This window comes from Pezoporus flaviventris, unplaced genomic scaffold (assembly GCF_033815535.1).
Source record: "Pezoporus flaviventris isolate CSIRO_AGI_PZ_B2104156 unplaced genomic scaffold, CSIRO_AGI_Pfla_v1 ptg000045l, whole genome shotgun sequence".
Classification (NCBI taxonomy): domain Eukaryota; kingdom Metazoa; phylum Chordata; class Aves; order Psittaciformes; family Psittacidae; genus Pezoporus; species Pezoporus flaviventris.
In genome coordinates, this window is record NW_026892593.1 from 23,419,432 (window position 1) to 23,444,077 (window position 24,646).

Here is a 24,646-nt window from a genome sequence, read left to right on the forward strand (position 1 = left end):
AATCAGATCCCCCACAATGAACCACAGCTAGTTCAGAAGGAAATCTCCCGTCCCCTGCTCTTTTTTTATCTTATCCTACAAGTCCCTCCCAGTGAAAGTGCATTTCTCTTCTGTGGGCTGTCAAGGTTGTCAAGAAGAGGGCCGTGTGTTTTACAGAGGAACAAAGTTAAGAAGATTCATGGATTATAGAGAATATAAGGTCAAAAAGGACCATTAGATCATCAAGTCCGACTTCCTATAATATCACAGAATATAAAATTTCAGTTACCTTATTATTGAGCCAAATACTTAGAGCTGATTGAAGAATAAATTCTGGTTTAGCAAAAACAATTGTTTCATGCCATGCTTTTTCTGTACTAGATTAAAAAGCTCGTTAGAGCACCAGATATCCTCTCTGGGAAGGTATGCTGTAATTAAGTCACCTCTCAAACATCTTTTTGATAAGGTAAACAGACTGATCTCCTTAAATATTTCACTGCAAGGCAATTTTCAAGCTCTTAAATCACTTTCATAATTGTTTCTGGCACCATCTCCAGTTTTCCAAACAGATTTTTTCTTTCAGACGTGGCCACAAGAACCATAAGCTAGAATTCAGTCTTGTTTACCATGAGGTATAAAAAGATAAATTCACATCTTTGCTGACATTTGGTTGCCTTTACACCCATCACAGCTCTTTCTCTTTTGCACAGCACACTCTTGTTTCTCTCCTCAGGAAAAATGACTGTATGAATGGTATTTTTTTTTGTGACTGAGCATTGTACAAACAAGTATCAGCAGAACTTGGCAGTAACAAGGAACCTTAACTATCTGGTCGTCTTTTTGGAAGGGAGACAGCAGGACACAGGCTATCCAGAAGTGTGCTGGCAGCCATTTTTCAGAATAGAAACTGAGGAAAACATTCAAACCAAAAACCGTTTTTGATTCTACAACAATCTTCAACCTTTGATCACTGGCAACATGAAAATTGAGGGCAGCTTGGTTGAAAGAAACCAAAGAAACTATAACATGAGACAATTCCCATTTCTGAGGAAGGGAAGGGGAAGGGAGGATAGGAAAATTATAGAAGAAGGCTTTGATAAATGAATTGGTGGCCAAGATCGCATGAATGCTAAATCAAAGGGACGAAGAAAGAGTTCAAGAGAGCTGGCAGTGCCATAAAGGAGTAACATTAAAGCCGCAAGAGCAAACTAAGTCAATGTTGAAAAGGCTAAACCAGAAACTCTTTCAGCACCTGCAACTGAAGGAGTTGAGTAGAGATCCCTGAACACAAGTATGCAAGAGAAAAATATGACAGTATAGGGTCAAACTCAGAATGGCAAAATCAGAAAGTGAAATATAACTTATAAAAAATTTCAATTATTATCAAGAAAGTATTTTTTACAGTTCTTAACAGCTATAGGAAAAATTCAAGAAAGAGTTGATCAGGCTATTTGCAGAAGATACAAAGACAAATATATTTTGCTTAGTCTTTGATGTAAAAGTCCAGTACAATCTGATAGCTAAAACTAGTGAAAAAAAAATAGGAGTACAATATGAAAAACAGATCAAGAGACACTTCATTAAGATTCTGTCAGATCAACTCAGCCTAATCAAGCTTATGCTTAGGATAGGTAAGAGCATGATACTGGCTTGTGCCGTGAAGCCAGTTGAAGAAGGCCAAGAGCCAGTGCACGACTGCACTGAAATTTTGCTTACCTGCCATCTATAGCTACCTAAACCAAATCAGTGAAATTGTAAGGTTTTAAAATAATCTCTTCTTTGAAATCGATTTTTAACTCAAATCAATCCAGCGCCTAACCATTCTACTCGTTTCCACTAACAGCTGCACTGCCTCAATAGGTAGGACAGTGAACTGCAGTGCAAAGGATTCAAGAACTGACTGAAATTCTCTCACAGCCATTAGCAACTTTTCAGAACCTTTAGGGAAACAATGAAGTTCCAGAACAATGAGAAGGGAAAAATCCAGTGCCTGTCTTAAAACGGTGACAAAAGAGGAGGTAAGGAATGCCAAACTTGTCCAACTAGTTTCAGTTCCTGCAATATTCTTAACAAAACAAGATTTTTTTTTTTTTTGCAGCAAGAAAATAAATACCTGCCAATATAGTTTTGTCATGAGCAAAATCTGGCAAGCCAATTCAATTTCTTCTTCAATAGCAAAATAGTTTGTGAATGGGAAAGAAGCAGCGGATGACATATAAAAAGTTGATTACTCATAAAAAGAAGTTAAGCAAACAGTAACTAGATTCATAGAATAACAGAACCATAGAATGGGTTGGGTTGGATGAGACCTCAGAGATCACCTCGTTCCAACCCCCGGGGCCATGGACAGGGACACCTTCCACTAGACCAGGTTGCTCCAAGCCCCATCCAACCTGGCCTTGAACATTGCCAGGGATAAGGCAGCCACAGCTTCTTTGGGCAATCTGTGCCAGGGCCTCAGCACCCTCACAGAAAGGAACCTTCTTCTAAATAAAACTATTTCCTAGGTGGATACAGGCTGTACATTGCCTGCCCAGTCACAAAGGCTTCAGGTTACCCTCACCTTCAACTCCTGTTCCTATACATGCCACCCTTCTACCTCACTACTACCCTACAGCAACTGAGTAACATCAGTGCTGTATTAGAGACCCACAAGAAAAATCTGAGTTTGGATTGATGGACTGGTGCCTACTGATTTGAGGCAGCACAGAATACCTTGAGTGAATGGTAGCAATTTGCTTTTTATACACTGAGAAGTCTATGCACTTGGTTAATAAAATAACAAATCAAAAAATACACTTTTTAGGAATATACCTACAATTACGGAAGCATAGAAGCTTAACAAAATGTGTTATGTGAATAACACTTTAGAGGAGAATTTAGGCAAGGCACCTCAGGGCAAGAATAAATACACAAACTGACTGAATTAAACAAAAACCAAAAACAACAAAAACCAAAAACCAAAAAGCCACTGAGACCTAGATATGTAATATTTTTATTCCTTATCACTGAGGTAGAATATCAGCAAAACTACAAAATTAAACTAAACAGTTTCCTGTTCTCTGGCATACTGAATTAAAGACAGTCTTTACCTTTTAAGATTAAATTGTTTCCTTGCATGTCCACAATCTGATTCTACCTTGATCGTCTATTTGATGTTCTTTACCAAATCATTCACAACAAGCAGCAGATGCAAAAACCATTTCCTAACCCACTGGCTATCAAGCATTAAAAAATGCTGCTTCTGAATTTCGTATCCAGCTGTTTCCTAGACACCCCCCATTGTTCTGTCCATCTCTGATGCATATATGTTGTGGTCAAGTTAATGCTGCTACTGAAATCTAGAATTTTGCATTTCTCAAGTGCAGCCCAAACATTGCATCTATAGTTTTTCTGGCATTTAATTTCCCAGGTTCCTTTTAGGGCAAAAAAAGGAAAAAGTCCTTAAGGCAATATAAGCACTTAATCCAACTCAAATACTAAAGAGGACATAACCTTTTAAATCATCTTAAATATTTACGATGCCATAAGCTCTTAAACTTCCTGGAATACTTAGCCTTCCTTAAAACCTCACAGTACTCAAAGTCCCTAGAGCAACATAAGCACCTAAACTGCTTCAAATCCTTCCAAAGGACACAACCTTTAAACCAACATCCAGGGTCTCGTTTTTAGAAATATTTTTGTTTCTTCAGGCACAATTCTACCTGCTTTTGTCCACAAACAGGTAGCTATTTAAGTACTATTCACATGCTTCCCTTGACACAATACTTTCATCTGATGGAAGACAGATGCATGAAAGACATATAGCACCCTGTCACTCTGGGAAAGTCAACACAGCTAATGGAAAGGATTCCCCTGGTCCTAAGTCTGGCCAGCATTCAGCTTCACAGAAACAGAAGTAACAGAAAAACAAGACAGCAACCACAGCCTTCACAGCATTTTGTTCACACCTTTAAGCAATGCCTCACAATAAACCACACCAATTTCATAGTATTTCACCATCAACTCATGGTAGCAATTAAGAAATTACAAAATTGACATCTGCAACAACAGCAGCAAACATGACCTCTGGGTGGAACCCAGCAGTACGCTTTAACAGAGCCACTATACAAGCCACATTTAAGAAGTAATCAGCTAGCGCACACACTACTACCAATTCTTCAGGACAGTGACCCCTCCATTCATTTTCTAAACTTTTTAACAACTGTGTGGGCCTATAAAGATACTGGGGAGGGACTCTTCATTAGGGACTGTAGTGATGGCACAAGGGATAACAGGTTCAAACTTCAACAGGGAGGTTTAGGTTAGATAAAAGGAAGAAATTCTTTACTGTAAGGGTGGTGAGGCATTAGAACAGGTTACCCAAGGAAGCAGTGAATGCTCCATCGCTGTTGGTGTTCAACGCCAGCTCGGACAGAGCCTTGGGTGGCATGGTTTAGTGGAAGGTGTCCCTGCCCATGCCAGGGGGGTTGGAACTGTATGATTTTAAGGTCCTTTCCAACCCTAACTATTCTATGATTCTATGCTTTTATGTGGTGAACTTAAGACACTGTGTTACCTTCTTCCTTGAGCCTTTCAGATAGGTCTAGAGTGAGCAAAAAAACCTTTCAGAGCAAAGCAACCTTACACGCACAACCTTGAGAAGCAAAGGTGCTTCTCTTTCCAGCATTTCCTTGTTCAGGCTTTCAGTGTTTCCTATAGCCCAGGAAGGGAATTGTCCATGTTCCACTCTAAAGGGTATCTCATTTTGGATTCAAGGAGTAAGTGGAGCATTAAGTGAAAAATTAGTGCCACAGATGGTCTCCAGCAATTGAGAAAAATTACAAATACTTGTTTCATGTTTTAATTTTGAAATTCACATGACAGGCAGTTAACAGCAGGTCAGGCATGTTGCTCATCCTTGGGAAGTAAACTTGGTAAGGTAAAGCTGTGCATCTTCAGAGCACACTTAAAAACTCACATGTGCCAGACTTCTGCATGACAGTCAGTGAATATACACACCTGAAACCTTTTTTAGACTACTCTTACATGAATCCGAAACCATGCCAATATAAGTGCTGTATCCATCAATTAATAAAATACTTTAAATATACAGCTCAACAGTAAAATAAATACTGCTACATTGATGTTTCAACACGTTGAAAATCTGGATGCTTGGGAACGCTCCTGCAGGTAGCTATATGGCAGTGGCTTAAGAGTTTTGAAGAGAAGGTGTTTATGGTGAACCTGGTGTGCAAAACACTGTAAAGTCCATTTAATCATTTTTATCCATTTTCTTTGTATCTTTACCATCTTATCAATGAAATCAGTTGATGTTCAAATATTTTCTTAACTCATCCTACAGTGGCTAGTCAAATGCCACTGAGAGTTAATGGACATTTCATAACTAATGCCTTTCTGTTGTTCAGCTAGTCTCAAATTATATGTATTTACAAATTGCCTATTTTCCTTAAATCCCATGATTCTCAATTTTACCTATAAGCACAAAAAGGATACAAAATTTTCAGCAAAAGTGTCTAGAATTTTAAATTATTAAACAGCAAGCTACAGGGGACACAAATGTTGGTTTTTCAGTAATTCCCAACATAGGATTTGGATTTTTACCTTTGTCATTTCAGAAGTATCATCTTTACTGTTTCACAGTATACTACCAATGTAACTACTGACTCAGTTTGAAGAGCATGGAAATGGGTAAGTAAGTCATTGACTCAGTACTGTCATGGAAACAGAGTATTGGCTGATGGGCCAAATGCAAAGACCTTGTTAACCAAGAGCTCATAAATCATGGTAAAGTGTCCAGTGAAGAACTACAGATACCAGCATATAGCAATCTCATTTACAAACACTCACTAGCATAAAAAAAAACACTGCAAAGGTGCACAACAAGATTAGAAACCTGGGCATAAAGTATGGGACTCTTTAAAAAAGCAGACTAAATGATTCATCTTACAAGCAGTGAGGAGAGTGCATGTACTACAACCAGTGAGTGCCCTGTCCAATGAACTACCTCATTAACATTGCTATTATCTGCAATTCTTTCTTCAGTGTGCCATACTAAATTCAGCAATTTTTACATATATATACACTTGTGTGTTTGTGCATGTGTATCTGTATATAAAAACACCCCCAAGCCCACCACAACTTATTACAATACAGAAGATAATGTATTATGAGGAAAAGATACTCAACTCCTGGCTTTTAGTATTACCTTCCCTTTTTTTCTTAACTATTGATAAACAAGCAGTCACTTTGCTATTGCTTCATTTAACATATAATAATAGACAAGGGATTTGAAAAGAACAGCCCTTCATAGGTCACCAAGCTCTTGTCTTTAAGATACCTGTTTAAAGTTTCCCTTAGGAATGTGAATAGGGAACGTGACATCAAAAATTGAAAACATCACCATTTGGATGACAGTTTTAATGCAGACAGGCTAGGTAAAAAAACTCTGGTGGCAACACAGTTTTAAACATACTAAACAGAAACAGTCCAACGGTCCTAAAAGTACTTGTGAATATCCGAAAACATTTTGATTCCAGAACAGACCTCTACAGTTACAGGCTCTAATCCACCATCTGAGCAAAAAGTGGAAGTACTACATTACTCACAGATAAGGGTTTTTTTACACTTTTTTATGACAAGGACACCTGTGGTCTTATTTAACCAAGAAAACATCTACATTAGGAAACAGTGGACCCCAACAATAGTGGCCTTGTACAGCAGAACAGCTGAAGCCAAGTACTTTACACCCATGCAACATGTGCTTCGAGATACTTTATTTTGTATTACGGCATTCTTTGGGTCCGTTTTTGAGTACTTGCCATTAACACTGAGAGAAAACCATTTTCTTGTACCTTGTTTTTGGTACAAGACCTCATTATTTTTGTTTTGTATAGCAATTTGTAAAGGTTTCTTTTGCTATGGCAGATTTATACCTTTTTTCTCCAGACAACTGACTATTCCAGCCATATGCAGGGACTCAGCTTCATAAGCCAGATCCAGTATAGGAGCAATTCATTTGCAAACAATGAAGAGCTTTGGAATTTAGCTGTAGGGCTTCAAACCAAATTTCTCCAAAGACACAGGAGGTCTCAGCTCCAAAATTCCCAAAGGCTTCTATTTCATCATGAATTTTAGAGGACTTTACAGTAATGTATGCATGTTAGGGGATTTAGCATGACAAACTCCAACACGCATACACTACATTATTGCAAAATCAATTAAAATTCATCTAAAAAAATTTTGATCAATCACTCATTTTTGCAGTTGAAAAAACAGAAGTACATCCTTCACTAACATACGGCTGGGGATTGCTCATGTGAGACCACAGAGTTTCAGGTAGTTCATCTGAAGCCTATCTCCCCTATGTTCAACACTTTCATCAGAAACAAAAACCGAGAGATAATGACCTCTTGAGGGAAGGTTGATGACCTTGATCCTGCTCTCAATAACTGTCTCAGAAATCATTTATCGCATCTTGCAAAACTACAGGTATAAGATGCACCCTGAGAATCAAAATACCATTTAACTGCTCCACTGAAGAGCTCTTTCTCCCTAGAAGACCTAATGACAGACTTTTTTTTTTCCCGTGAGTAACAATACCAGCTAAAATTGTGATTCTTCCTCTGTCAGGGTAAAATTAGGGGAAGGAGGTGGAGAGAAAGGGGATCACATTTTAGTTTTATTCCACTGATGCTGCTGCCTGTCACTAAAAGATGAAGGGCTGAAATCCCATCAGTCTGGATTTGCAGATCTGAGGATGAAGAATTAGTATTTTTCTGTTTTTACAGAAAACTCCTTGATGTATGGCTCCGTTATTGAATGCTAACAGCTGCAGTTTAAATTACAAATGAGGTTCTATTAGCATAACCCATACTTGCTTTCTATTTAAAAATATAGTTTTAGCCAAAATTGTGTCAGTTCAGAACCTACACGTTTTGAGTTGTTGCTACAGATAAAGGAGAGAAGCGACTTTATGTTTCACTACCACAAAATATGAGGTCTAGAACAGCAAGACCATTAAAGAATACTTGTAAGACACTACTGATATCTCCTTCAACAGAAGGGACAAGAAGCAATTGAATAGTCCTTACCAATGATGTAGAAAAGAAAGCCTTAAACAGGCAGCAATGTGGATGAAGGAAAAAAGTGTCTTTTACAGATGTCTCTACAAACCGATTTTCTAAGTTAAGTTTATTAAAAAAGCCCTAAATTGCATTGTGGAAAAACTGTTTAATTAGCTTTGGTTTCCATCATGGCTATTTTCATCAAAATACACTACGCAACAGATGGTTTCTGCTCTTATGCTTTGCAACTGCACTGTTTGTGCAACTACTGTCTTGCCCCTGAAAAGCTGTTTGTGTTTAATGTATCTTGTACCGATGGTTTTAACATATTCCTATGTTTTAACACATAAAAATATGCTGGTTTTCTGACATATACGTGTATCAGCATATCAGCACTCATGAAATTGTTACTCTAAATGGCCAGGTTCCAACTGCACTGTGTTTGCACAGTATTATCTTCTGTAATACTGCACAGCGCTTCAAACTGTACGATAGCAAGTGATGACAGCATTCATCCCAGGCATCTGAAGCTAACTCTTTTCATGTGAAGCAGTCAAAATCATCATTTTCATTACAGAGCACGGTCAAGGTCTGGACACAATCCTCACATATCTCACAGGATGCATGGAACTGGATGACAAATTCCAGAGACCCAGCAGCCCCAGCCAACAACTGCTGCAAACAGGCAATTTTGGATGATTTTAGGGTTCGGATGCTCATGCACTGTTTGACTGTACTAAGTCAATCTGTTTCCCTATGCCCTAACATCTCCATGTTGAAAATATTCATCAGGATACATGTAACTGAAGCTTCCGGAACTACCTGTGTGCAGCAAAGGCATGGTAACCAACATAGAGCAAAAATGATACAGTATTTCTTCATTCAGCCCACCTAGTGATTTAAGCAGTCTTAGCAGTACTCCACAGGGGTTTAGGGTGATACTTCATTCATTAAAGTTTTCTACAAAGTTCTCTGAAATCATCAGATGAAATGCACTGTATTATTACTATTATTATTTATGTCAGGACTTGTGCCCCAAAGGATCTCACTGTGCTTTGTTAACTGTATACAAGAATCCCTTCATTAACATTCAAATGCTTCTACCTCTGAAGCATAACGCCGCAGCTGTTTACTAACGACAGTAATCCTATAAAAACATTTACTGATCTTATATGAAAAATATTGTGTTCCATTACAAATGCATGTTTCATACCATTTCCAATTCCTGAATGGCTTAACGCCAGGGAACTGCAACTGCATGCAGGGTGACACCAGAGTCTATGAAAGTGTCATTTCAGCAAAAGGCATCCACTTCGTTGGCACCTTTATTTAGTCTATCACCCATCTTCCGCTCCCTTATACAGGAAAGATACCTCAAATCAACTTATAGGACTCCATCTCTCACAAAGTAGAAAATGAAGAAAACTGACAGTCAGAATGGGGATAAGGCCCAGTTAATGGATGTGCTGAACCAAGTAATTCAGGAACCTAACCACCAAAAATGCACTGGAGAAGAGAGAGCTTGTATAAGATGAAGAAATGAAGACATGCTTGTGAAATGTTTTTCTTCCTCTCTTGCCTGCTTTGTGACTTGAGACAAGATACATATAAGTACATATAAGTAGTTGTAGAAGAACTATCAATACATATTTATACTTTCTAAAAATGCCTGCAATAATCAAACCATCTTTTCCCTTTTCCCTGTTTGAAACTTCAGTTTGCCTTTAAATTTTGAGTTAGACCAACAGTATGATGAGAACTTGATTCACTATGTACATGGAATGGGAATGACCCCATGTGGAATTTCTTATTATTGAAATGATTTAGATTCCTGTGCTTTGCACTATATTTGCTCTGTTAATTTTGATGCAGTCTGTCTCTTTAATGTATATTCCTCAGGTTTCTATACTCACATTCACTTACTGGACCCAGATATTCTCAGATCCTTGGGATCTATCAGTTTGAAACCTCTAACAAGGTCAAGACAAAATGTCAATCATAAAGTAAAATTTGTAGTTCAATACAAATACGCACAGTTCTTCACTACTCAAACATCCTCTGTTTAGTGGCACCTTGGCTGAACTGCCCTTTTCGTTTTCTCAGAACTAGGGTCTTTTTGGTGGATTTTTGTGATAATGCGTAAAATGCCATTCAAAGCTAAACATTCTTAAAGTAGCAGAAGGGTAGGAATATTACAAATCCAACTCAAATAAAGCCAGACAATCGTGAAAAAAATCAAGCCTATAAAACTTGTATGAACTACGTAAGGAGCCAGCTTGTCAGCTTCAGTGAAGTTCTGAGTATTTACCAGTGAGAATCTTGGCCAGCAAGCACTGATATGACAGTGTTTCTAAGGGAAATATTTTGTTCCTGTTTACAGCACACAGCTTACTGAGATACAAACACTGGTCAACACTGTTTTGTGCAAATATGAGGGAGAAAGAGAAAAGACCTAGATATCATTAACATGAGATTACTTCCCTTCCTAAGTACTTTCTTCAGGCCAATTTGCAAGTGCTCTTTTTAAAAACAAATAAATAGTTTCCTTGTGTTGAATGTAGATTTCAGAAGTCAGGCTTTCTCTGTAGTTTTACACTACTATATATGTGCTCTGCTACTATGCAATACTCGACAAAATGTATCACATTTTAAATAACAATGAAAAGAGTGAAACAAAATGAAAGATACATTGCAGATATTAAAAACAAAATTTAAAGTGAAAGAAAACATTTATATACCCCAATGAGGTCAATCAGTCCTGTTTCTCCTACAACAGGACAAGTATAATAATGAGACTATCTTTGAAGCATGTTCTACTGTTGTCCGTACTTTCATCACAGTGATGTTAAAACACAGATGAAGTAAGTTTAGGTAAGTTTATCAGTGCAAGGGAATAAGTCAAATACATGGTGATTAGCCTCAAAAAGACATCTAATAATAAGTTACACTATAATTTCTTTCTTACATACCTATATTTTAACTAAAAAGCAAACAGAAACAACATACATTCCTTCTAATGCCTTTTATATGTGTTCAACTATTCCATGGATATAAAGTGCTCCCCACATACACCCCCTATCCATGAACCCTGGAACTGAGGAAGGTAGTACGTTATCAGCTTATGGTAGGTCATGTAGTTGCCATTACTCAAATACAGTTTAAATTACTAAAGAAATCTACAGTGCTTCATTACAAATGGAAAACAGCATTTCATCACAATCATCTCGTTCAATAGAGCACATTATCAATATTAGTTGATAGTAGAGCAATCTTTTTCAAATTGGAAAGTCACCAAGATGCCTGCTTTAAAAAACGAAATTTAAATCTATTATAAAAATTAGCTGAAAAAGCATTTTCGTGTTATATTAGCACTCGATTTTTTCAGTTTTCTATTGCAAGCTGTAATAAATATACCTTCTACTATCTTCTTAGACATTAAATAATAACAGAGTTAAAATATTTGCATTTTTCAACCTAGAGACAAAATATAAGATGAAAAACTTGAAATCTATTAATACTTCATAGTTAATATTAAAATGGCATTTGAAGAGCATTTTTTAATGGTTACGTACAGAGTCTAAGCAACATGGAAAATGTCCTTTTAATAAGCTCATATGTATCATCATAACCACAAAGAAATAATACAAAGATGAATTTTGTTTACTCATGTGAGAACAGGACGTTTTTGTCAATGTCAGCAGTAACATTCTTGCCTCACATTATGTCACTAGATGGAATTTATCTGCCTTAACATTTAAAAGAAAAGTTAGATGTCTAAATTTGTGATGGTCACCTTAAGCTTCTTTTCTTGTCAGTGACAAGAAACAGGCATCTCCAAAGGATGAATCATCTCATTTTAAGACAGACAAAAAAAAGAGGCTATGGGAATTCTCCCCTGGAAGCCTCCATCTCTCTTCATTGACTACAGAAGTCTACAGTGACCAGCTCAGATTTACTACACCGATCTTTTTAGATGGCTAACATCAGAGGAAATTAATCCCACTCTTGACATCCTTCTGAAAGAGTACATGGGAAAAGTAAGCGTAAGATGCAAAAAAACAGAATTCTCAACAAGCATAAAAATCAGAATACGCTGTCCCGGAAAAATTCAAAAAACAAGACCCTTTTGTGACAATAACAGGGGATCAGTACATTTGAAATGTCATGCAGTGTTTAATCTCCAAGCCAGGATGGGCTCAATCATTTTTTAGGAGATTAAGAATACAGAGAGAATATTTTCAGAATATGCTGACAAAGTAATATGCCTCTTCTGATTATGAGTAAGCAGCAATTTTCAAAAGCTTATAATTCAGTGCAATAAGGACAGACGTTCAGCAGCATGGCAAAAAGCACATCTTATAACCCATTAAAGCTTCACCTTCAAATTTGAAGTCCTTGCTCAAAGCAAAGCAGAGAGATCCTAGAGCTTTTTTCAGATCTTTTTTTTTTTTCCATTTTCAGAAATGATACACCCATCTCACAGAAGCTTTTGCAAAGACATTCTGCCCATAGCAAAAACCATGGACAGAAAATGTCTGCCAAACTAACCGAAGTCAAAATTCAAGACAACCAACTTTTAAAGAGAGAGATGCTTTTCCCTAAGTGTTCCAAAAGACAAGGAAAAGCCCCTGAATCACACATTTGTAGAAGATAGAAGACTTAATTGTGAAGTATCATTGTACATTTGCCCAGTTTTTACATGTTTACATTGGCATCCACTTGAATTATAGATTATCCCAGAATGGCCATTTGCAGGTACCTCAAAGCAGAGTTCATAATGGAATTGTTAGACCTCTTTAAAGGTCTCATTGACCTCTGACAAGACTATAGGAAGACATCCATTTCTATTGTGGATTAATAGATCTCTCTTCCAAGGCTTTGTCCTTAGTTTTGTCTTTTTTTTTTTTCCCTGCAAACACAAAATTGTACTAAAAATATACCTTCTTTTCCATGGATCAAGTGAAAAAGATGCTCATTTTAAACATCTAAAATTCCCATCATATGACTGTCCACATCACGTGAATTATGGTGCTAATTCATAGCTAAAATATATTTTCACAGACTTCAATGTGATTTTTGTAGTTATATTCACAAGTCTTTAAATATAATTTAACACATTTTAGAAAGCTCACAACTTCTGCCATCTCTCATCTTTAGCCAAAACTTAAGTAAAAGCCTAAACTGAACAGCTAAATACATCAAAATTGGAAAAATAAAAATACAGAAAAATCACTAAATAAAATAGCAGAATCTTGTCTGATTTTATTTACCCATAAATATTCCCAGAATCACAGAATAGCTGAGATTAGAAGGGACCTCAGGAGATCATCTAGTCTAAACCCCTGCTCCAGCAGGGTCAGATGCAGCAGGCTGCTTGTCACCATGTCTGTGAACATGTCTCTCTATGGATGGAGACTCTACAGCCTGTCTGGGCAATTTGCTCCAGTGTCTGACCATCCTCAAGGTAAGAATGTTTTATGTATTATGTTTAAATGAAGCTTTCTGTATTCAATTTGTAGCCATTGCCTCTCATCATGTCACTGGGCACCAATGAAAAAATTCTGTCTCTGTCTTTACACCCTCCCATCAGGTATTTAATGTGAAAATGAAATGCTATTCAGTATTTTGCTGTTCAGGAGAGGCAAGAATTTTGTGCTTAAATTAGTCCAACCACTAATCATATGACATCACCCAACCCACACATGATGCTTGGTGCTATACAAAATCAAGCTAGCGTTTTTAAGATTCAGAAATCATGTATGTATATATGAATTATACAGCATCATGCCTACACTACAAATTACTATAGGACGCCTGCTTACCTGCTAGCCATTTGTGACCATTTCCTGGTTTTGGAGATCTGACTTTTAATTTGCAATGGATATAAAAGACCCTGCACGACCACAGTGTGAAATGTACAACAAAACAGTAGCTCCCCATTAGATAATAAGCTAGGGTGCTTCACACAAGTTTTTCCACCCTTAAAAATGGCAAAGCACTAAAAATATCTACAAGGTCTGAGACTATAGCTTACCAAGCACTTTAAGCTGTACAAACTAGCACAGCTGCCAAAAGAAGCTATCATGCACTCCTCCACACTTTTGGCTGCTAATTCCCACCACTATCACCCTTTGTACCAGTCACAGCCCTTGGACAGCCATATGGGAGAAGGCTGGGATAAACCCAGCTGAAAACGAAACTGCAGAAATAATTAGTTATTTTCAGCCAGAACCATTCTGCAAATTTATGAACAGCTACACATGCTGAGGGAGAATGACAATACAGGGAGGGGAAAAGAAACTGGCACTGCTTCTTACACGGATGTGCCAGGTTAAAATGAATACTTAGGCTGAACTAAGTGGTCAGTGGAGAGACAGAAGCTACTCAGCGCACATACTGAATTCCCTTGTCTTTTAGGACAAGTTGGACTGGCTTCTAGAGATGTCTGCTTCTGTCCCGATGGCAAATGGAATCTAGGATGACTAACTGAGACTTAGCTGCTTAGTTTCTATGTATCTAAATTAACTCAGATCTAGATGAATAGAAAATGGTTGAAAAACATGTATGTGACTCTTAGAGCACTTCATTCCCATTAACAATTGCCACCTGGGGAGGGAAAAAGAAAAGTAGCATAGCTTACCATTACACAAAAACAGGAGGAGTACGTATTTTCTGTATGCTCCACAAATTTATTCCTAAACCGTATTTTACATCTATAAGCAATATGTTTCAATGACATGGTCCTGTACTCCTCCCACAGAGCATATGAAGAGCATATAAATCCACAGCAGAAACAGCCACAGCCACAGTTAGGTTATAAATCACTTACATTTCTTTGGAGTCACTCAGTCACCTTGCTGTGCTGTTGGAAGGGACCGTCTTTTCCTTTTTGCTGAAACTGGTTCTCCTTCCAGAAGAGTCTATCACCTCTACAGCAGATAAGGACAAAAGGTCCTTAACTTTCACTCAAAATTATCTAGGGATAAGAAGAGAAAGGAACACAGTAAGTGCAAGCATCCATATTGTGTTTTATAGCAAGGTATTACAATGACCTCTTTGAAACACACTTTGGGGGCCATTTTTACACACATGTACTATGTACCCTGGAAGAAATCCCACACATTTTATATGTTTCTTACCTTTTTTGTTTGAAACATGTAAAGTAGTCACTACTCCTAAAATAGTCACCTGCTCCACTCCTGAGATTCCCAGCAACAAGACTGTATTATTTTAAAACCTGGAAGGGTACAAATTATAGAATCATAGAACAGTTAGGGTTGGAAAGGACCTTAAGATCATCTAGTTCCAACCACCCTGCCATGGGTAGGGACACCTCACACTAAACCATGTCACCCAAGGCCTCGTCCAACCTGGCCTTGAACACTGCCAGGGATGGAGCATTCACAGCTTCCCTGGGCAGCCCATTCCAGTGCCTCACCACCCTAACAGTAAAGAACTTCTTCCTTACATCCAATCTAAACTTCTCCTGTTTAAGTTTTAACCCGCTACCCTTATCCTATCACTACAGTCTCTAATGAAGAGTCCCTCCCCAGCATCCCTATAGGCTGCCTTCAGATACTGGAAGGCTGCTATGAGGTCTCCACGCAGCCTTCTCTTCTCCAGGTTGAGCAGCCCCAAAAGGTTTGGGCTCATCCAGGATTTGAACCCGGGACCTCTCGCTCCCTAAGCGAGAATCATACCGCTAGACAAACGAGACAATTTGCTATTACTGATTGTCTATTTTTCACCACCAAGGAATTTTGAATACTTTTGGAAGGGCTCAAGCAGGCAATCACAATTTGATGAACACAGATTTACTGAAAACCATCTTGGCTCCCCATTATTGATAAATACTCTAATCTGAACCTTCTCTTAAACAGAACAGCCCTCTCTTGCACTACATCTTATTGCTCAGAAAGTCAGACCTGGCGTTTATGATGGATAGGTCCACGAAAACTCACCAGTCAGAGTAAAAACTATAAACAATGTCAAAAATTACTGGGAAAGGAATAAGGAACAAAGCGTAACACATCATCTGCCACTGTATTAATCACCGTCTTTAAAAGCCTGCTCTACTTTGGTGTCCAGCACAGAACACTCAACCCAACAGAACTAATTAGCGAAGGTTCAGAGAAGAAAATTGTACATAATCAAAGGTTTAGAATGGTTTCCATATGAGGCACGCCACAACTGTGAGGCAGCTTAAGGAAGGGCTGTATAGAAGACAGGAGACTACAAAAGCCTGAAGAAGATGGAGAGGTTGCACAGACATCATCTTTTCCCTGTCCCTTTAACTCAGGGAACTGCCTAGTAAAACTCAAGTTCCAAAGAAAAAGCAGGAATCTGTTCTCCACAAAACGGGTAACAGACCTGTAGACTTCCTCCCAAGGATGCTTCTGATGCAAGGAGTTTTCATGAGTCAAAAAAGAGAGCGAATGTATCCTTGGAAGAGAGACTTCACCAGAGACAAAAGATGGCCTATGTGAACCACCGGTCTGAACCAGGATGACAATCGTATCTCCTTGTATATTCATTTATGCTAGTGCTAATTCAACAGATTCTAAGATCCATTTTACACTGATATATTCACTACACAAGAACCGCAATTACTGCATTTGGTACACAGGCAGTCTGGTCTGACTTGCATTGGAAGTACAGGCTAGATCCTTTTCAACTGCAATGAAAATTCTCATGGTTCTCTGTATTTTACTACATGCTTAATAAACGTGATTGACTTTTTAAAAATAGCATCACCATGGAAAAAAAAAAAGGAAACATCAAATGAGGCAGCAAAGTCTTACTGTACAGCAGCAGTAGCCTTCCTCTCCCCAGTCCACAGTCCCAAAGCAGCCAGGGCAGAGGGCTACAAAGCAAGGTTCTGCTTCTCAAGTTGTTCGCTGGTCTCATGTGTTTGAGTCTGTAACTTCATCCATGTGTTCCCACTCAGTACCACACATACAAATGCAGGTCAGCATCTCCATGTCCCAAGTTTCATCTCAAAGCAAACCTTAAAAATCATATACTTTGTGTTCCAATATCTTCTCTTTTACTTTAATCTCTAGGATACAGCAGTGTTTCTGATTTATTTTGGGTAAGTGCAGATCAATTAAAATTCCTCCAGGGAAGCCTTCTGAACCAGCAGAAAGTGAATGACTGTCATCAGGAACAAACACTTTTTGCTGTCATGGACTGCCATGTCTCTTTTGAGCAAAAACTATGTTAATTAATTCTATCCATACCCACCAGGTGTACCAAAGGAATATAAGCAGTCCTTTCTGCTGTCTTGCTAGATACAGATCTTTATGTCTGTAAACTGAGTATCCCTATATGGAGACTTATGCATTGGCACACTATATGAAGAAGCAGTCTGTACTAGCACAAAAACATAACAGGACAAAAATAACTTTGTTCAGACATCAGTATGCAACCAAAGTCCCTTTTGCAAGATGCACAAATTAATACCCTAACGTTCCACCCAAAAATCAGAGATTTTCCACTCCATCTACACACAGACCTATTTATTATCTATCTTTTTAGACCCTAAAGTGAGGAATCTGAATTACTGATACTTTTTTTGGTCAGCTTGATATATTGGATCAAAATGTGTTTACTGTTCTGTCTATTCCCCCTCATCACTTCTATGCTCTGCAAAAGAAGAGGCTGCTACGATGTTTGCTGTTCTGCTTGCTTCTGCAGCTCAAATGGCTACACTGAGGATGAAAGAAAATTCACTGTACAGCATGCTAATGATCAAAGACCCATGCACTACTGGCCTATAGCAAAATTTTAGGCCGCCTCTCCCTTCTACCATTTGTCCAACTTTCTGTTTAGAATGTAAAATCTTAAGGGTAAGAATATAATCCATCCAGCTCAAAAGGAATCCAAGTTCTGTTTGACATCCTCCACGTCACTGTGATACTAACTATAAATAAGTGCAAGCTGTAGCAAACAAGAACCGAATGTCTCAGAATTGATGCATGAGCAATGACAAGCTCCTTGCAAAACTGCAAGCTTTAGAGAAGTGGATTCCAGGTATACCATAGCAGATGAAACGCTAAAGAAGGATAAACCCTCTAAAAACTATCTGATAGCAGTAATAACAACAACACAGAATTATCATTGCCAGTATTTCAGTGGTAAGAAAGAATGCCATGAGAACAGATATTAGAAGACAACTACTGTCTGACAACCTACTGGTTGCCAAATAGAAGCTGTGATTCTCGCTCTTTCCATACATGGCTTCAAGTTACACGATTTGGCTCTCTCACACAAGAGCACAGAAAGGGGCAAAAGCTGATATGCAATTACTTCAGTTGCAAGTGCTGGGAATCGAGAGTTACCCAAAAAATTGTGTAAACTAAGAATGCTTTTCCAACCACTTGTTATATAATCCCATATGAAGGTTAAATGAGCATTCATGCCTACTTTAAAAATTTATTCCATACATTCCCTAATTCAATTATACCCCTCGTGGAAATCTACTTATATCATAGTACATATCAAAGATACAGGAAGAAATTTTTACATGAAGAATTTCTTAGCTTATGTTTTTTATTTCTGGAACAGCATAATGATACAAGTAACCAATGAGATTAAAGACATAAACATATTCCAGAGTACACTTGTATCAATTCGGGGTATTAAAAGCTATGCCTGTGTGCAGGCTCACATCATTTCCATAAGTTACCTAAGACACAAAGTAAAAGCCATATATAGAAATGTGCTCTTATTAGCATTATTGTTATGTGACTTTTTTGGCAATTCATAAAGCCACAGCTGCATTACAAAGTCATCCCAAACAGGTATTGATAAGATACTTTCTCTCATGACTGCCACATATTTTTAGAGGGTGTTACATAAAAATGTGTTACAGTGTTCGAGGACTATACAAGCAAGTTTCTCAATTATTTTAGGATTATGTATCTTATTTACAAAAAATCCAATGGCTCAGGTCCCTGACTGAATATGCCATAAAATTCCATTTTAAGAATCCTGTTAATTTTACTTTGAATATCTGTAGCCTATTGCATGAAACTAAGCAAAAGACTAGAGCAGGATCTGGCCTGAAATTATACTGTATAAACAATGAAGGACTGGATTGGAGTTTTGGTTTGAGATTGAGTAGCATTTGCTCTCGTATGTAATTGTATAGCCTAATGTAGTATTACAATCATGTGTCTTTAGTACACTGTTTATCTAAAAGCCTTTACCAAGAAACCTTATCTCACAAAAACATAAAACTCACAAAACCAATCACTGCTTTGCTAGTGAACGCTGAAACCTCTGTTAAGAAAGATGTATTAAAATACTGCCACAAAAGACACAAATATATCTGTGCAAATGTCCTCCCCAGCCGATCTCTGGTATCATTGTCCTAATTTGGAAAAAAGATAATGCGTAAACAACATATGAGTTACAAGGTAAATAATTCAAGAAGTAAAGGTGTTGCACTTCAAAATACCCTAAATGTTGCGCTGTTCAACTGAAAGAAGCTGTTTGGTTGGTCTGCAACTTAAGGAAGTTTATTGTGCTATTATTAAAGAAACAATACTTCAGAAAACATCAGAGTTGGTACTACTTCCTTTCTCTTACATAATAAAAAGAGAAAGGACAAATTATGCATCTACAGGTAAAATGGCCTTTCTAGTACAAGAGCCAATGCATTGGTCCCATTAAGATAAACAATAATCTTAAGATTGGTCCCATTAAGATAAACAATAATGCCTATTCTTTGACATAAATCTCCTGCAGGACCTGAAAACACCCACTAAAATTTGTAATATTTTAAAATCTAGTCCCCTCACCAGTTGCTTACTGAACTCTTCAAATCTTCTGGATTTGGATCAACATTAAAAGTTAGAGAAACACTGCTTGTTTCTCTTGCAGATTTATTCAATATTTATTCAAAATATATTGAACAGAAATACAACCTTAAACTGAATTGTAGGAGGATGGACTGGCATGAAAACAAAGGTAAGACCTGTGTCTAAGCAATTGCTTGCATGGTTAGCTGTCTACCATCCTAAAGTAAATGCTATATACAAGAGAGATGACAGAAGACACAGGCTACCTAGCTCCATCAGGCAATCTGCCAACAAAGATACAATGCTGGATTCAGGGCAACCAGATGAAATAACCGGTGAACAGTTGTTAAAGTAACATCTAAGCTTGGGAAGGTTAAACATATCAGTAAACTTGCATAGTACTTCTTGTGGCAAATACGTCTATTTTTCTCCAGCCATCCCCACTGGGAAGAGTGCCACCTCCTTTATCTGATATTCCTTCCAGCTCTATCTGCCCTTCTCTTTCTAATGCTAGGCCACCATTCAACACAGGCATATAGCACGATCTGAAGAGACGAATACTGAGCGCTTCGGTGTGATTCCAGACATGCAGCACCACAGACAATTAAGGCTTGCAGGGCTCTGAAATCAACACCATCACTGACACAACAACAGCAGGAATTCAAGTTTTGGTTTTTAATCCACCTCATTTCTAAATGGTTTTGATCCCAATTACCTGACAGAAGATCACACAAACACACAGTACTGCTACAGTGCTGCAGGAGGCTAGGGGGTGAACTCCTAGACTGGGGGATGCAGAAGGTTTTGTAGAGGGAGAGATGTGACAAATACTGTAAAACTCCATTTGCCTTTTTTTTCCCCTATCTCTCCTTTCACTCTTTTATTTTTTCTCCCACTCTCAGTTTTGCTGAAAACACGCTCCCCTCTTCCAGCCCTGCAAGAAACACAACACGTGAATGGAGCCAGCAGGGACAGGAGCACAAGAGGCAAGCATTCAGTGACAGCCAAGATGCCTCCTTGTCACCTTAGGCAATGCCTGGGCACAGAAGGGCTTAGATGGGATGGAGCGAGGTCAGCGATGCTAAAGCCAAAAGCACAAGGGCATGAGGTTTGTAAAACAGTCTGTGATTGATAAAACTCTGGAGACTGTAACAGGACTAACAGTAGAAGCATATGTTTATTTGAGGGATGATTTAAATTGTTACACAAAAGAAGGAAGACCTAATCTAAAGATGTGAACACCACTGTGCCTGAATGGATTTGCTCATGTGGGCCTATTTGCCTGCTCTTGTGTGCTGTAAATGGGATGACATCCTTGGGACATCTTCAAATCCAGTATTTCCCTTCTGAGCTTTGGCAAATTGGGATGTAATTATATGTTCAGATACACTGTGGAGTTTTCTAGGGGAGCCTGATTTATTTTATTGTCATTGTTACACTGACTGGTACATGCTTATTTCACAAACCAGTGCAAGTTACCTTTCTGAGTAATTGTTACTTGTCTTGTCTACTTCATTTCACACATGCAGAGCATAGTGGCCTAGAGCAGGTAAAAGCAAGGATTTCCAGAAAGGATACAGCAGCACAACAACATAAGGTGCTCCAAACTGGGGCTGAAGCAGCCCTAACTTCCCTCACCTTCCTCTTCAGCTGCAGACTTTGGCTCCTTCCTTGTGCTTACTTGAAAATTTGTGCAACTGCAAAGTGAGACAGATCAGGGAGTCCAATTATTTGAAAACAGTCCTGCAAAACAAGTTACCAACTTTTGACCAAAATGGGGACATCCCTGCCACAGCAAGAGGAGTGGGGATATGTGGCCTGGATAAAGGTGGGACATACAACTGTGAGGTGGCTTGGCTCACACTGCTGAGAAGCTCACCCTGTGCGTCCTGGGGTGCAGACTGATGAACCCTTCATCCAGTGGCAGAGGCACATCCTCCTTCCCAGCACTGGCAACTGAACTGTGCCAGGGCACCTGTGCATGGAGCTACATGATCAGCCGTGCCATGGAAGTCATCTAGATTACATTTCTACCTTGCAGACCCGCAAACCAATGTATGAGCATCTTCAGAGGTATGGCAATGAGGGAAAGGAACCAAAAGATGCTTAAGCCACTACTGCTACTAAAGAAGCATTTACCACCCCATGATCTGATTAGCTATGGACTCTGGCAGTCAAAACCTATCGGGTATCACTGCAGCCTACCAAGTGCCATTGTCCCCAGCTGCCTCCCCCTCCACTCATCTCCAGCCTAAAAAGACTCACTACAAACAAGTGCGAAACCCCACACTTCATATGAGATGGCGGTGCAGTCCTCGGGGCACAGATGTGAGCTCTATGACTAGGACAGGCTGCAGCAGAGCAGTAAGTACTATAGCATGAAAATGCAACAGCTGCTGGTTTTGATTTACATGTCTTAGAACTGGGCCCCATTATTACAGTGGACATACACCAGCCTGGCATGCTTTGCCATATTATTGTTATATTTGTACATAGGTATGCACACACTTGTGATCAATTCTTTCACTAGGCCATTGTTAGTATTTATATTACAAAGTGAAAACTAAATCCAAGTAAGAGGCTGGGTTTTGGCCTTAAGATTAAACAACTCTATTTAAGTTCCAAAAAGAGACCCTAAATTCTATTTCATATCACTCTTAATTTCAATCATATCTTATTTTTATGATGTATCTATCACATTTCTTCCAAATAACATAGCTGTACTTTAGCAAGTACAAAGTACACAACGCACACATGCATTGTCTACAACATTCAGAGTGCACATAAAACAACTGTGGTCCATCGTTCTACTAAACTATTGTCCACCTTTTAATAGCTTAATAGACAGAGGAGGGCAATCATTAAATGAAACCTTAATACGAGCTATCACTTTGTAAACAGAGCTGCAAAGTATGGAATATCTGAACTCACAGTTCAAGAAATCCTATTTTTCATATTTAGTAATTTAGATTTGCTAAAGTATTCATTTTCTCCATAATAAAAAAAACAGTAAAAGAACAAAAAAAAAAAAAAAAAAAAAAAGAACCAACCACTTAGAGAAAACAGGGGGAAACACCTTATCTGCATTTCTCTTGCAATTCCATTTGGACAACAGTATTTCCTAAACGTAGCCTATTCACTGCTGGATATGTAATTACCTTCAGTTCACAGTCTAGACATTAATGCTTTCGTAGTATTTAAGACTCCTTGTAACATGCTTGCTGCTTTAAGTAAGCAAGGCTAAATCTTGACCAGATAAATTAGCAAAGAATGCAATAAAAGCTGCAATGAAAGAACTTTATCCTCCAAACCTTCAAGTTGCTGCTAAATGAGATTTCTTTGAAATGCAGATCAGTTGAACTAGATTAGTGAATTTTAGCTCCTGTCAACATCATAACAAAATACAAATACAATTGTTCACTGGCCTTATCTCCATGCTTCCATCTGCTGCCTTGTTATTTACTTTCCTTGATTTACTATGCAGATCTAAATAAGACACATCAAGGAGGGCTTACAACACAATGGCTTCTTAAGCTTTACATCAAGGTATTTGAAACTGAAGCCCTGAAAGGGCTGCCATCAAAGACATATCTCTAATGAACTTCCATATCAGAGAAGGTTTGGTATTTAATACTGCTGTGAAAAGAAAAAGCTACAAATCAGAACGGCCTATGAAGGAAAATGTCTGCAAATCTTGATGAGATTAGCACCTACCAGAATTAGTATCCTAATAAAAATGATATCTGGTTCCTTGAAGAGTTAAACTCCCAACCTTTGCAAAAATAATGCCTAGTGTCAGAATGGGAAAACTCAGCTTACAAGGTTGAAAGGTCAGGGCAGTATTCTTTTTCCTCCACAAAATGTTCAAAAAGCATTTCTGCTCGTGGCTTCATTAAGCTACTGTTGACAAACTACCTTTGGAATTAAATAACTAACACAGTGCTACAATGGTACTTTGTGCAACAGCAGGATTTTACAGTGTCTTTAAAAAAAATTAGCAACAACTTCATGGCAAAACAACGTAATCTAAAATGACAGCATGCAACATTTGTTCATCAATTTTACTATTTCCCTTTCTCCCCCACAGCAATCTATGGCAGTGCAGAATAAAATCTCCTGTCAGTTTGCTTAAAAAAACAACTCTTAAGCGCCATTTCTATTACATGCCACAGCCCTACTCGCAAAGTGCAGTAAATGAAGAAGTTTTCTCCTCATGATTTAAACTCTCTCTGTATATCTGATAGATTACACAAATGTAAACAGCTTGAAAGTTTCCACAACCCACACGTAATCTTGTGCAGTAAACCGTCAGTTCTCGCAGCATGCTGGCATTTGACAGGAATTTTTTTTGCTAGGCACCAAATTCCATAAACAAATGATACTTTTCTTTCTTAAGAAAGCACTTCAATCATTTATGTTCTTCTATAGCAAGAGAAGATCCCACAAGCATGTTCCATACCGTGGATCAATCAGCTCCAAACCGAAGTAGACATTTTGTATGCTCCAGTGCCCGGAAATCATGCTGCAGGCTTACCAGATGATGAAAACAGAGGTATGCAGCGTAGGGGAGCTCCACATGGCACCCGCTGGCTTCTGGGCATGTCAAACTTCACAACTGCCCTACAGTCAATGACAGCAAACACCTTCCCTTTTCTTCTCGCCTCCAAACATCTACTTGTCTTTCTACCCTCCTTCCAAATTACAGGCAGTCTTCCAGAAACAAAGCCCCCAAACAGAAGCAGCATCCCATGGCTATACTGCAGAAACCGCAGTTGTCTTTGCTAGATTCCTTTCATA

At 38.4% G+C, this 24,646-nt stretch overlaps 1 protein-coding gene across 3 annotated transcripts in view; it reads right to left on the reverse strand.

Annotated features, from left to right (window-relative positions):
• Positions 1 to 24,646, reverse strand: part of FOXP2 (forkhead box P2) — a 418,353-nt gene that overhangs the window by 337,549 nt on the left and 56,158 nt on the right. For all 3 annotated transcript variants that reach the window (XM_061467685.1, XM_061467681.1, XM_061467676.1), the window contains exon 2: positions 14,875 to 15,021. The gene's annotated coding sequence lies outside the window, so the exon portion shown is untranslated. The remainder of the gene's footprint in view (positions 1 to 14,874; positions 15,022 to 24,646) is intronic.